At 35.2% G+C, this 16,343-nt stretch overlaps 1 pseudogene; it reads left to right on the forward strand.

Moving 5' to 3' along the window:
* The first annotated feature begins 505 nt into the window (after positions 1–505).
* The window catches only part of LOC149563420 (pyruvate decarboxylase 2-like), a 70,686-nt pseudogene continuing 54,848 nt past the window's right edge, over positions 506–16,343 (forward strand).

The raw sequence follows: 16,343 nt of genomic DNA on the forward strand, positions 1-16,343 counted from the left end.
AATCGAAGTGTCCCTGATTCTATTGCAGGTACACTTGAAGTTGAACTTCAAGCTGTTCCAGAAACACTTCAACTTCAAGTTCAAGAAGAAACTCCAAAAGGAAGGAGAGTAACCCGCTCAAGCACGAAGAAGGCATTAGCTATCAAAAGTAAAAGCACCATAATGGTGGACTTGGAGATAGCCAAAGACCTATCTATGGCGGATAATGTACCTGAATCCCAGAATTCTCCAATGGATACAAGAAATCAGGAAAGTAATCTCCCCTTAGTTAAATGTTCCCCTGCTACTGCAAAGGATCAAACTACTCCTAAATGGCTTGAGAAATCAATTGCCTCAAGATTTCCAAATAACAAAGGTTGATTTGGGAAAAGGAAACCGTGAAGTTGATATGAGATTCTTTGAGGTATCCAATAAGAAGATCGCAAAGAGAGTGTGGAAAGATGGGCAAGACAAGCAAGAAATGAAGGAGACAATAAAGAACATGGCATAGTACATTAACACTATCATGCATCCTAAAGCAAAGCTGATCCATGAGATGTTAGCCATTGTTGACGTATTCTCTACAACCAATCAGCAATCGTTGGAGAATCTACACAAGTGCAAAGCAGTAGCCAAAGTAGCAGGTGAATGGGTACAAGATGTTTTGCTTAATACTATAAAACACATTGGACATTTAGATCACACCTCAAAGGAGATATCAACTATTACTAAAAAGGTGGAGGTAAGTAATGATGGATATAAAAAAGAGAAGAATACCTGGGCAAAAGTGGTAATATCGCTAGAAGATGTGCAAGAATTTGGGTTGCAAAAATTTCAAGCTGAATGTCCTGTAGTAGGTCTTGATGAAAAAACTTTGTACATCATAAAATATTGCATTGAATGGAGAAATGGAGCACTAGCACAAGGAGTATCTAAAATCAAAGAAGCATTACAAAAACTTAAGGTTATACATCAGATTATTCAGAATAACCTTAAGTGGTTTGTAAAATAGTTCATGGAAAGAGAAGATGACTCTGTTGCCCAATCAGATGAAATAATCAAAGAAGTCCAAAAGAAATTTAAGGAATGGTAGGACAAGAGGAAACCATCCAAGCAAGATTTCTCCAACGTGGCTCACACTGAAGCTATGTTGATTATCAATCTGAAGCACTTGGAGATGCACGAGGAAAAGGCTGTTGAACTGAAGAAGATGAAGGAAATTTGGAAGCAACAGCTTGCCTACATTGGTCTTCCACATCAATCTGTTATTTTTGCCTTTTCAGCTGCCTACAAAACGTGGAAGTTGGCAAGAGGAGCGGTTGGTGGCGACAGTGCAACCTGATCAAGAACTGCTTGGTTGTAGTTTCTTTACCATTTGGTTTTCTTGCAATTTCAGTTATCAGTTATTTCCAAATGACAATTAACTCCTGGCGGGATAATTTTGGCTTAAGTCCAGCCCCATTCCTATAAATGTAATAATTAGTATTGTTTAGGGGGTTCAAATTTCTCCAATAAACTGATAGACAGAACTACTTTTGTTTATGGTTTTATTTCCAGTTTAGAAGTAACATTTCAAAATCTCAGCAGATACTTGAAACTCTATAATTTGAATTTGGGTTGAAAGCTTTGTAAGTGGACACTATTGTCTACTTATTTTTGGTATTTCTATAGATACTATTTAAGCTTTTAGCTACACCTGTTATTGATTTTGAAACTGTGAACTCTAAATTTGAAAATTCTGTGGGAAATTAGTTCATGAAATTTGCCTGCTCGATTATTTAATTATTCAGCTATGTGGATCATTTTGATAATTAATGTTGAGTGGTTCTTCTGCATTAAGGTTTGTTTCATATTGATGAGATAGAATAATTTGTTTCAACATCTCCAGCAGATTACATTCTTGGAAAGTTATTTTGTTGAGTTTATTTAGTTAAAACTTTCAATGCAATAAAGGTAGCTGCACCTGTTTCATTTGAAGAAATTTTAAGCAGAGAATTTATAGGTTCTTCGAATAGGAGTTCATTTGTTAGTTTACATTATTTTCTTAGTTTTGATATATGAACATGCATGGGAAAAATTGTTCACTAACAAACCTCATGTGCCAGTCAGGCTTCCTCTCATATGTCCTCAGAAATGCTTGAACCTTGTTGATTGTGGCCTGTGTATGTTCAAGTATGTTTGTCATATGAATCTACAACTTAAACTATAACATTATAATTCATAGCATGCTAAATTTATAACATATAATCAAGAATTCAAACTACAACTTACCTATGTCAAATCCTCCTCTAGATATAATAGTTGTGTCAGCAAAGATATAAAACTTTTGCATCCAACCTCCTGTGCACTAGGTGTTTCCTATGAGACACAAAAAACTAGTTGTTAATATCACGAAAATTAGTTATAAATTTATTTTTAAAAATAAGGAAAAAAATAATAAATGATACTTATACATATGATGGGGCTCTCAGTGCGAATGAAAATGCCAGACCATCTGCGACGTTGAATCTGCCTGGACTCATCACCAGTAGCCATGCCCTATACAATAAAGAATGTATATAAATTTCACCACCACAAACATTTTACAAGAATGAATTGATATTTAATCAAATATAAAGCACCTAATTACCTTTCCCTTGTCAATGGGTTGTGCCTCATCCCCTGCACTCTGCCCCCAATTGACAGGTGATACCTACAAGAGAAAAGAAAGATTAGAAACCATATATGCTACAATATCAAATATAAAAATAATGAGAATACAACATAATGTACAATAGATGTCTCAAGGCCAAATGAAATAGTCAAGAGCATGAATTATTAGCCTATATAAGCTCATCCTCAATTATCAACTAAATATAAATGAAGATCACATACATGTATAAGTCAGCATGGGTTAAAAATTATTAACTTTAAATCGCATATGTCATAAAAAAAATTTATAAACGTACCAACACGAGTCCATGCCTTTGCATTCCCCTCTCTCTTATGCCAAGGTGTGTAGCCTCTATATGCACATCTGGTGTATCCTCCTTAAATACAAACTGATACTCAAAAAGATCACCTATGGGACCTAGACAAATATTCTTGCACATTATGCAAGTATGGGGCACACAAACATGTGATGAGCTTGTCAATGATGAACTTGCACCAGCATCATCAACATGGGGAGGCAACACTAACCTAGCCTAGGATATCAATAGGTTACTCAATCTATGGATGGCTCTAATAGTCTAAGAGCTGGCCTCTACAATGATATTAGGATGCTGCACTCGAGGAGGGGGGAAGACATCAATAGGGGGGACAAAAGTGCCAACTTTCTTCCACTGGGCAAAGGGTCTATCTTGAGGAGCTCCTCCTCCTACACCCATGTTGGGCTTCATACTTGAATAGTTCACCTTGAGGCCCAACAAAAATTCTGCATACAATTTTCTAAGGAAATAAAATGGCACCTCTAAATTTTTGTGTAGAGGGCTGTCAAAAACCATCGACCAGAAATCCCAAAAGTTCTCACACATAGCCTCATTTGTGCACCATTTAATTGATAGTTTGGGCTTTGTGTGTTTTTCTTGTTTACCAATTGTTGGGTCCACAAAAAGGCTAACCAAATCATCTTTAGTTTTATTTAGGGCCACAACCTCATCATAGTCCAACCCCTTATCAAACATGGCATGCATTTGGTCATGCTAGGAAAGCGTGACATTTTGTTCATTGGTAAGTGTTTCAATATTATCCACTATGGTGTTTAATGTGGATAACATGGCACTAGTACATTTGAGGTGATTTTGCAACCAAAATTTGCGACCATTTATTAAAATGTTTTAGATTGGTCGCAATATGGAAGGAAAAATCTCTTTTTTCTTAAATCCATGCCTGTGTTGGTCAAAATTTTGACCAACACTTAGTTGAACATAGAAAAATGAAAAAGGGCATTGTGCTCGCCCATTTCATTGTTTTGTGAAATAGGGAATTTAATGTGTTGGTCAAAATTTTGACCAACACTTAGTTTTACATGACAAAATGAAAAAGGGCATTATGCCCACCCATTTCATTATTTTATTTAATAGGGTTTAATAGCCGCCCATTTCATTGTTTAGTTAAATTGGGAGGCAGTAGATTAGGGCAGAGGGTGGGAGGTATATCACTCATAGGGCATGTGTGCATGTCAATTTGGATGTGTTATTATGCATGTGCGGGGGAGCTGGACAAAAAATTTAGGAGAAGAGGCAGAAATTGAGGAAGAGGCAAGGAATCAAGGTGCTTATCACATTTTTCTGCCATTTTTTGTTCAATCTTAGCCATGGCACCCATTAGGTCATTTTGAACAAAGTTTTTCTCTGCAATCTCTTTAGCAATTTCTGCCACATGTATATCACGCTTCATTGCCAATTGATGCTTTCCTATGTATGAGCACCCAATTCGCTTAATCAACCTGCTACATAAACTTTTCTAACTCTTCCAAGCTCATGTATGGTTGAGAAAAACAAAAATATCTCCTATATCATTTTGGACATTTATGGAGTCTTGGAGTAATGAGGGGGCCAATCAGAACCAATCGCTAGTGTCCCCTACAATTCTATGGGGCAAACTCTTATTCCTTCAGTAGTTCCTAGTCGTATAGCAGGGAAGCACCATCCATATAGCCTATAGAATAGTAGGGGAAGCACCATATAGTATAGCATGGATACATAAGAATAGTGTTCTTGATGCTTTCTCATCCCCCTACTATTCTATAGGCTTCTAGTTGTCACAATCTGATTGAATCCTAGGGTCTTAGCGTGGCCCCTTCAGAATAGCTCTGTTGCTTGAGCCCACTAAACCACTCCACTTTTGGATGGTTGTGTTGCCTTCCCATATCATACCCGCTGCCTTTCTATAGTACTACAGTATCTACAAAATTCTTCATAAAACACATAAATCCTTTTGTTTCCTAGATATTTCTATGAATGGGCACTAATTCTAGCTAAAAAGGAAAGGTTTGAAACCCATCGAGTCACTTTTTCAATCATCTGGGATTCTAGCCTGAACAATTGAGATGCCCACTGGGCATTAAATTTTTGATAGTTGATATATGGAAAAAATGATAGTAGTTATATTTGAAGGTTATGTTTTTAGTATTTAATTGTTAGATGGGTTAAACTATTCAAGTGAAGGGATAAGTTTCCCTATACAACTAAATCCAGAAACTCTTGTATCAAATCTTTTAGGTATGTTTTGCTTTAGCACCACATAGGTCACATAGCATCAACTCAATGAATATTAAATATTATGAGTTAAATTTTTAAAATAGAAAATTTGGTACATGAAAAATGAAATGGCATTTCAAACACCTAAACAATTGATGGCAAGGAGTCTATTCCATCTAACAACGAGCCTCCTTGGCATCAATGTTTTGATTGTTGATGCATTGCATGAATGGCAATAGCTAGATTTGATGATTATGTTTGCAGTGTCATAAAAGCAAGTGCAGGTGGAGCAACACCCCTGCCTAGTGAGTGATCCTCTAATGAATGAAATAATAATGTATAAAGTCATTTGTGGTTCACATCTCTAAAAAGAAACAAAATGTTTGATAGGTTCTTGAATCTTTATTAATGAAACAATTAAGTTATAACATAGGTATGATAGCTTCAATGACTACACTTACTATTCTTGGTGTTAGGATAAACCACAGACAGAAATAAAAAATACATGCAAATATAACCAATAATAGAAAATAATAGATCACACCAAAAAGAACACAAGGCACCAAGATTTAACGTGGTTCACCCAATCCCTGGGCTACGTCCACCAAATAGCAAGTCTAATCTTATTACAATCTAGTGATTACAACCTGATTACAATCTGTAATCCCTTACAGCTCAATACCGCTGCAAGAACCAATTTCGCATCACAACATAATGAAAAATACCCAACCCTAAACCCTTTTATACAAGTATTAAACCACTTCAGGGTTATAACATGTCGGCCATATGTCGGCCATAATATGTCAGCTACCATGTTGGCCATAATATGTCAGCTACCATGTCAGCCCGAACCCCACTATTTATGAAGTATGTATAGTACTTTCCTGATTAGTCACCACAATCTAACAATCTCCCACTTGGGGACTGATCAGGCTCCACACTAAACAAAAATCTCCCACTTGGAAACTAATTCTGTAGCAATACCACTACTACATGGGGTCCCACTGGATCAAACCACCCTGGACTCTGCTTTTATATTATTCATGTTCAGTCAAAAAGACCAACCGAAGCTAAAGAGGAGTTTAGCTTCTCTTTTGTTACAACCTTTGTCAACATATCTGCTAGATTGTCATTGGTATGTATCTTCTCCAGCTTTAATTGTCCATCCTCCAAAACTGACCGAATGAAATGGTACCACAACTGTATGTGTTTGGTCTTAAAATGCAGAGCTAAATTCTCAGCAAGATGAATGGCACTCTGACTATCTATGAAAAAATTATTATCCTTCTGAGGAAGTCACAATTCTTCCAAGAAGAACTGAAGCCATATCATCTCCTTGGCTACCTCTGTAGTAGAAACATACTCTGCCTCTGTAGTGGATAGAGAATTAATCTTCTGTAACCTAGAAACCTAGCTCATGGCTGCCCCACCAACAGTAAAGACATAACCTATAGTACTCCGCCTGGTATCAATATCCCCAGCCAAATTTGAGTCAACATAGCCCTATAAATCAATAGTAGAGCCCCCAAAATGTAAACACTTATTGGATGTTCCTCTCAAATATCTGAGAATCCACTTGACAGCATTCCAATGCTCAAATCCTAGATGACTCATATACCTGCTAACCACTCCCACTGCATGTACAATATCTTGCCTAGTTCATACCATAGCATACATCAAGCTTCCTACAGCTGAAGCATAGGGTACCTTGGACATCTTATCCTCCTCTTCATGTGTCTTGGGACACATCTCCTTAGTCAATTTCAAATGACCAGGTAAAGGTGTGCTGACAGCTTTAGCATTCTCCATAGAGAAATGTTGCAACACCTTCTCAAAATAATCAGCTTGAGATAGCGTCAATGTTCTGTTCTTCCTATCTCTGTAAATCTTCATACCAAGGATTTGTTTTGCTATCCCCAAATCCTTCATAGCAAATGCATGTGCTAACTGGCATTTTAACCCCTTAATATGATCCATGTTAGACCGAGCTACAAGCATATCATCAACATATAAACATAAAATAATGTAGCTATCATCATCCAACCTCTTAAAATAAACACATTAATCTGAATGACACCTGTTATATCCATGCTCATGCATAAACCTGTCAAATTTTAGATACCATTGTTGAGGTGCTTGCTTCAAGCCATATGAACTTTTCTTCAATTTGCACACTAAGTTCTCCTTACCTTTGACCTCAAAACCCTGTGGCTAAGCCATATATATTTCTTCATCCAAATCACCATGAAGAAAGGTTTTTTTTAACATCCAGCTGCTCTAAATGCAAATCTTTAGTAGCCACAAGACTTAAAATAGTACGGATAGAAGTCATTTTAACAACAGGAGAAAATATCTCATCAAAATCAATTCCATGTTTATGTGCAAATCCTTTTACAACTAACCTAGTTTTAAATCTTTTCTTACCTCCTTCCTCTTCTTTCAACCTGTAAACCCACTTATTTTGTAAATCCTTTTTACCTGCAAGCAACTTGCATAAATCCCATGTCTTATTTTTCAACAAAGAGCCCATTTCATCTTTCATTGCAGACTCCCACTGAATCTTAATATCCACCTGCATAGCTTCATCATAACTTTCAAGTTCACCAACATCAGTAATTAAAATAGAATACAAAGAGGGAGAAAACCTTTGTGAGGTCTAATTTGCCTCATTGACCATCTAACATTCACTGGTGTGTGTGGTATTTTTTGTTGCAGTTTTTGCACAACATGAGGAATGGCTGGAACATCAGCTTTTGGAGTATCATCCAGCACTACATAATCATCTTCTTTCTTCTCATGTTGCTGCAACAGATCTTTGTACAACACTTTCTCATTGAATATGACATCTCAACTTCTAAAAATTTTAAGATTTTCAAAATCCCAAAGCCTATAACCAAATTCATTAATGTCATATCCAACAAAGACACATTTCTTTGATTTAGCTTCTAGCTTGGTTCTATTTTTAGAGTCTATATGAGCAAAAGCTTCACAACCGAAGGTCTTGAGAAAAGAATAACTCACCTTCTTACCAGTCCATGCTTCCTCTAGAATACCACAACCCAAAGGAGTAGAGGGACCTCTATTAATCAAATATACGATAGTATTGACAGCCTCCACCCACATGTGTAAGGGTAACCCAACATGCAACCTCATGCTCCTTGCGCGCTCCATTATAGTCCTGTTCATGCGTTTAGCCACTCCATTTTTCTGTGGAGTCCCTAGAACAGTTTTCTATCTATGAATACCATTAGTGGAGAAATAATCTTCAAATTCATGATTGCAATACTCACCACCATTATCAAATCTGAGACATTTTAATTTCTTACTAGTCTCATTTTCAATCAAACATTTCCATTTCTTAAAATTTTGAAATACATCAGATTTCTATCTAAGGAAATAAATCCATACTTTTCTAGTTGCGTCATCAATAAATGTAACATAATAATGAGAGCCACCAAGGTAAGATACCTGAGCTGGTCCCCATACATCTGTATGCACAAGCTCTAATTTCTCCTTTTTGTTTTCCTTCCCAGTCTTTACAAAACTCACTCTCTTTTGTTTTCCATACACAACTTTCACAGAAATCCATATTCACACATTTTAGACCTAGTAAAAATTTCTTTTAATGAAGTACTTTCATACCTTTCTCACTCATGTGCCCAAGTCTATTGTGCCATAGCATTGTATCAGAATCTACAGCAACTATTGGTTCTCCCTGCTCAACTGTAGCAATTGTTCCTGAACATTCATTTTTCTCTGAAACAATCAAAGTAGTAGGAAGAATATGACTTGTACAAAGATATAAAGTACCTACTTTCACACCTTTTGCTACTACAAGAAAACCTTTTGAAACCTTCCAAATTTTATCATTAAAAGTAACTACGCAACCCTCATCATCGAGTTGCCCTGCTGAAATTAAATTTCTACTTAGTTTTGGAACATGTCTTACCTCATGTAGTAGCCAATGATTCTCATTCTGCAACTTAATCTTAATTTGTCCCTTTCCAACAATCTGACAGGGTTCATTATCCCCCAAATAAACAAGCCCAAAATTTCCTTGGACATAATCAATGAAATAACCTCTATGAGGTGTAGCATGAAATGAAGCACCAGAATCTAAAACCCATGAATCATCAACACTCTCTAAAGACAAAAGCAAAGCATCCTCTTCGAATTTTTTACTTACCACATTTGCCTCCTTGTCTCCATTTGATATATCTCCTTCATTTTTCTTTCAATTCCAGAAATCTTTCTTTTTGTGCCCTGGTTTCCCATAGTACCAACAATCATTTGGTCCTCTCGATTGAGACCTCCTCCCCTTTGACTTTCCTCTTGATTTTCCACGATTTTCAGAGTTTCTTCCTCTTTCAGTTGTTCTGCCCCTGCTTTGTGCATTCAAAGCACTTCCTGATGTAGATCCACCTGAGGATTTCCTACGAGTTTCCTCACTCAAAACAACACCGATCACATCATCATATTTTAGGGTACTAGATCCAGGAACAGAATTACTCACGGCCATTACCAAGCGATTCCAGCTTTTAGGCAAAGAACACAAAATCAAGAGAGCCCTAATTTCTTCATCAAAATTGATACCCACAGAAGATAACTAACTAGTAATAGTATTAAACTCATTTAAATGATTTTCAAAAGATCCACCTTCTGCCATTTTCATATTAAATAAACGCTTCATGAGAAATACCTTGTTTGAAGCAGAGGGCTTTTCATATAGTGTCGCTAGGGTTTTCATCAAATCTTCTATCATCTTTTCTTTTGTAATATTAAATGCCACCGATGGTGCCAAGTATAACCGAATGCTTTTGAGTGCCTTTCTATCCAAAAGATTCCATTTAGCCTCTAACATAGTTCCCTGATTCTTGGCTTTGCCTTCCAATGGCTTCCATAAATCCTTCTAATATAGATAGTCTTCCATTTGCATCTTCCATAACTAGAAGTTCTGCCCATTAAACCTATCAACCCTCAGCTTACCTCATCTGCCATCACTCCCACTCAACCATGAGACTTTCCTGTAGAGGATAACTGAAAGACAACCTTGCTCTGATACCACTTGTTAGGATAAACCACGGACAGAAATAAAAAATACATGCAAATATAACCAATAACAGAAAATAATAGATCACACAGAAAAGAACACAAGGCACCAAGATTTAACGTGGTTCACCCAATCCCTGGGCTACGTCCACCAAACAGAAATTCTGATCTTATTACAATCCGGTGATTACAACCTGATTAGAATCTGTAATCCCTTACAACTCAATACCGCCACAAGAACCAATTTTGCATCACAGCATAATAAAAAATACCCAACCCTAAACCCTTTTATACAAGTATTAAACCGCTTTAGGGTTATAACATCTCGGCCATACGTTGGCCATAATATGTCAGCTACCATGTCGGCCACGGCCCAAAATTTTTTTATGAAGTATGTACAGTACTTTCCTGATCAGTCACCACAATCTAACGCTTGGTTTCCTAGTTAAAGGTTCATCATTGGATGAAATGGACTCCCTACTATCAATACTTTAGGTGTTTGAAATGCTAATTCATCTTTCATGTACCCAATTTTTTAATTTCATTATTTCTTTAAAAACTTCATATTCATTGAGTTGATGCTATGGAGCCTAAGTAGTGCTAAAGCAAAACATAGCAAAGAGATTTAACTTTTGAAATTTGAGTTTTTAGATTTAACAGTATACGAAAATTAATCTTTATAGTTGAATAGTTTACCTACCTAAGAATTGAATTTTGATTCCTTTTCCATGGGCTCGTTAGCATATTCTACCATTCCATCAGGTGTTCAATGAGCAGATTCAATGGTTATCTGCAACACAACTAGAATTCAAATATCTTAATAAAATGTGTGGTACCAAATATTGTTGCATTCCATTCACTTAAGCATTTCTTAAAATTATTATTTAAGAAATTGTGTGCAATTCAAATAGGATTCACAAACCAACCTCATATGAGACACTAAATGATTTGAGAATTTCTACAGCAGCTATCATGACTGGCAGATTAGAATCTGAGTCCATTATAATACCCACTTCTGGGCTACCTATAAGAAATAGACAAAAGGAAGAAATCTTAAGACAGTAGTCTATGTATGTATTGAAATAAATCATAGAATGAAAAATAAGACAGAAAATAGTAATGCAGAAGAATAGAGATATTGGAACTACAAAATCAATTGGGACATATGCCTAAAAATATTGAATAAATAATAAATAGTCAATTCATAAAAATGCAAGCATATGTCATGATGAATGAGTTGATATTGGTGTACATCATGGGTCTAATACACCAAGATGATGGAAATGAACTTAAACATATTCATCTGTCAACTGGAATTGCTCCATTTTGCTGATCTACATGCTGCTAATCCTATGTATTCAAGGTATGATACATTAAGATGTTAGAAGGGAAGTCAAGCTTGATGGATTGTGAAGTCTGATTTGCAGTCTATGTGAGCTATTATCATCCAAAAAAATACCCCCTTTCATTCATCTATCCATGAGCTATTTCTTGTGATTGTGATTGTGATTGAGTTTGTAACTCAATGACCTACTTTGGTTGCTAGTGTAGTTTTAGTCTTTTTCTTACTTAGATTCACTCCTCTATCACAATGTAATGTCCCCAAATCTTATTTGATATACTAACAGATTAGATCTAACAGAGTAAATATTATTCTAAATAGAATAGGAAAAGGTCGATTATAATTAACGAGGACTATCATCAACATTTATTTTCCAAATATAATTTTCAAGCCTCTTGGAGCATGCAGGGGAAGAAGCTGACATAGCTTATGAAATTATGCTATGCTCTTATTCTACGGAACCAATTTTTGTTGAGGTTGGACACCAAACATATTACCTCACAACCATGTTCATGGTTGATAAAGCAATGTTAGAGAAGATTTCTCAACATATTCATTTTGTTAGAAAAGAGTCAATGCACAAAAAAATTCATCAATGCACATAAAAATTCAAAAATCATTCCTAATGGATATAGAAAATTAAGGAAATAAGGGGAATATGATCATATTGTGTGACTTATGAAGATAGATATTGGAACCCTTAACATGAACTAATAGACTACTATAACCTTTTTAACATGTTTTTTTTTTACAGCAGATGATCTGTGATGCAGCCACATTGTTCTTCGGCATTGAGATCCCAGTTATGTTTGGAGGCTTCATAGATCAAAATTTAGAATTATTTTTGACTGATCTTTGAAGGATTCATAGATTAATTTACAATATTTTCAATAATCTTCAAGGGCTTCAAAAAAAAAATTCACTTTGTGTGATCTGTGAAGCCATCAAAGATAAAGTCATGATATTTTCAGTTATCTTTGAAGACTTCATAGATAGATATGTCAAATTTTCCTAAGTTCAAAGATTTCAGAATTTATGTATTTCATAGAATTATAAATCCCACGGCATAATTATATTGTTAGTATCTATTTTCTCATAAACTAATTAGAGAGGAGTATATCATTGAATATATAGATTTTAGTGGCTTAAAATGAAATTCCATGTGGATGCATGGTCAGGATTGATATAATGCCTAGATATCCAAAACATCTCGGGGATAGGGGTATTGCAAAATGTAATGACACAAAAAATGATTACCTAGAGATTCAATATTAATAAATGAGTGAAAGTCTCAATTAACAGGAGTAACAAACCATGTCTAATAAGGATAAGATTGAAAACTAAGAAAAGATGACAATTAAAAGAATAAAATAATATTCCAATCAACTAGAATGTTAAAAACTTTCAGCAAATCCAATCTAATTGGATAAAATGACTCACCTCTAGATTTTTGAAGCAATGCTGGAATAGAGCAATGCCACCACCAGCCATGACACCCATTCAAAATGCAATTCGAACCTGCCAAAATTGTAAACCTTACAGAAAATCCAATGCAAATGGATATTGGATCCACCCCTGAACCTCATTTGAAGCTCAATTTTATGAGGAAGAAAAGAAATTATACATACCCCAATTCTCTCCCATTATACCTACATAATCAAAATACAAATTAAAACAAAACATTAAGATCAAGATTCAAGGATGTGGAAGTCAAATCACAAAAAAAGCATTTATAATAAAACCTGGCACTATAATCTTCTCTAATACGGATATGTATCTACCAAAGGATTCAGTCCACAACATAGCTTTTTTGCTTTATAAACAATTATCCAAACCAAAACTACTCTCATAAAGAAGATAGGGCTCAACCTTTTAGACCAATAATTACATGGAAATGTATGTGAAATGTCTGATCCTATAACCCACTTCAATTTCCTGATCATTTTTTTTTGTTCTCTCTCATAAGATTTGGCAAACATTTGTTGTTTTTGTGTCTGGATGAACTAATTTTAGATGTTTACATTACAATATTTGTGATGTGTGCTGGAGAGTTAGAAAGTGCTTAAAACACTTTATGACCTCTTGAACTTCTCAATCGAACCAAGAGCAGGTTTTTCAAAATTGGACCATTGAAAATAGGTAAATACAATGGAATTTTGTATGAACCAATTTTAATTATATTTAGGATTATGAAATAGACAACAAATGGTTGTGGGCATCATTTCTTAACCTTGTTATTAGAGTAGCAATAGTAGAGTTTTCTATCTTCCACTCACCATCAAGCTTTTAACTATCCAAGGGAAAATAAGCAAGAGAATCCATTGATAAGGCATTGAAAGAGATCATTCAAAAGCCTTGTAGCATGGAAGGAGTAGATTGTGAAGACTTCTAGCAATTCTATTGGCTTACCAAATGACATACGTTGTTACTATCAGACATACTTTTCTTTGGTGGATGAGAAGTAGAAATCCTTAGGACATATCCTAAAGTTGGATCTCATCCACTAGATCCAATATGGATGAGAAAAAAGAGTCGGCTTCCCTTAGTAATGGAAATCTTCTCATCACTTTCCCATATGCCCCCTTGAGTTTTGTTTTGAAAGTGTTGCTTCTTAATAATTAGTAGATAATTTTTCATGTTTTGATGGGAATTGTGCCATTTAACTAACAGTTCCCACATGGAGTAGTGTCTGCCAAACTACATGTAGGCTTTTTATTTTCATCTTTTGAAGTTTTACCTATATGGGTGCATGTGTAGTTTTTAATGTGCATGAGAGTCCCTCATAGAAGACCTCAAGGGGATCATTTTTAAGTTTTTCAAGTTAGTAACTCTGAACTTTTGATCCTCTTTCTTCTCCTTATTATGTGACCATCTTATTCCATCAGCTTATGTGTTGGTCTAGGTCACAAAAGCCTCGGGCTTATCATCAAAGTAGTATTCTAAATCTCAGATGAGGATTTTTTTTATCATAATCTAGTATTATAAACTAGTATAGGAGTAGTTGTGCATATAATTTCATACATCTGCACTGTAATTTTTTTCTTTTTGCATGGTTAGAACATTAGCTATAGTTTCTTAGTTTAGGAATTGAAGCATTATATAAACAAGTATGTACAATGTAAATAATATTGACAATTTTTTTGCAACAAAGTTTTATGCAATTGTTGCTTCACTCATGGTGTGAGAATTCTTATATCTATGTCATTTGATTTTTTTCCACATCTTGTTCAAACCATATATTGCAATCTCATCTATGAAGTGTATTAAAAGCTAAGGGTTTGGAGTGACTCGTATACAATTCATTTTTTGTCATTTCATTATATAGTTTGAACAAGTGTGGAAAAAAATCAAATTTTTATTATGAATTTTCTGTTCACGAATCTATGTTATACTAATCAGCAAGGTCACTTTCCTAATACTTTATGAATGAGATTCTATTTGCAAGGTCATTTTCCTAATACTCACTATAGTACTTGCTATTTAATTGAGATAGACACGGCTCATTAGTTTGTTTGTATTCTCTTTGGATTTTGTTAAAGAAGACAGCTAAATGCTATATGAACTAAAAGTTCTATGGTGTCAATAGGCTTGTGCATCTCTTGAGCCAAATTACCAGCCCTAGTGACATTTTTTGTTGTTCAAAAGCGGCACCATACTAGACTATTTGCAAACAACCATGCAGATAGGCATTCTATAGATAGACTTGGGAACATCTTGCCAAGTCTTCAGTACATAATAAAGCAACTGAATTTCATAAATTGTTTTTTTGATATTTGATTTTTTTAAATATTTCCCATCAAAAATTTCTTAGTACATCTCATCTTTTTTCTGCACAGGAGCTTGCAATTCTGAAGAATCTAGTAGCGAAGAATTTGAAGAAGATATTGTAGCAAAGGTATATTTGGTGTTCTTTTTTAAGTGAAAATGTGATTGGAAATTTTTTATGTTGTCATATTTCACTTGCAGAAAGGTCAAATTGTAAATAAAGTTGAAGTTGTATAGATTTAAGTTTCTTCTTCATTATTTATAATACTCTCGATTCCTCCTTTTTAGCTGTAAAAATACTTGTGTATTTTCACCTTTCTAGATACCCTTCACCAGGTTCTTCAAGATTCTAAAATATATTTGGCTAACCCCACTCTAACATTTCCTAACTCCTACTTGGTTCAGAGACCTAACTCCTTTTTATATGTGTCTTCCTCTTACTACTCCATCTGCAGGTTGCAAAAAAATCATCCTTCTTCCACCAACGAGTCATTCCATTCAAGAAAGACCATGTCTGACGATATCAATGCATAAAGAAATAGGGAGACAATTGCTAGACTGTGGTCTAACTTAGAAAGAAAAGGTGATGGAAAATGTTATTGTCCTTGCAAAATGTGTAAGGGCTTAAAGACTCGAAGATATCTAATCACAATAGCTGAGCAACATTGTAGGCAACATGGTCACATTGAAGGGGGAAACGAGTATCACCCATTGGTATGTATTTTAATAGTTTATAAATTACATAAGACATTATTTGATGATGACATCATGGTCATAGTTAATATAAGGTCATCATTTTCATATAGGTCAACATCCCTGAGTTTCATGTTATGGACCATGACGATTCGGAGAATGCGGATTTCCAAACGAGGGAACATGGAGGTGTGAATATTGAAGTAGAAGGTAATGATACCATGGAAGAAGACTAGGATGATGAAGATCACGATGAACAAAATGATCACGATGATCAAGATGATGATGATGATGATGACGACGCAGAGCTTGATGTACCTTTACTTGAGAAG

This window comes from Cupressus sempervirens, chromosome 4 (genome assembly GCF_028749045.1).
Source record: "Cupressus sempervirens isolate cs-2001-9-10 chromosome 4, ASM2874904v1, whole genome shotgun sequence".
In the NCBI taxonomy this organism is placed as follows: domain Eukaryota; kingdom Viridiplantae; phylum Streptophyta; class Pinopsida; order Cupressales; family Cupressaceae; genus Cupressus; species Cupressus sempervirens.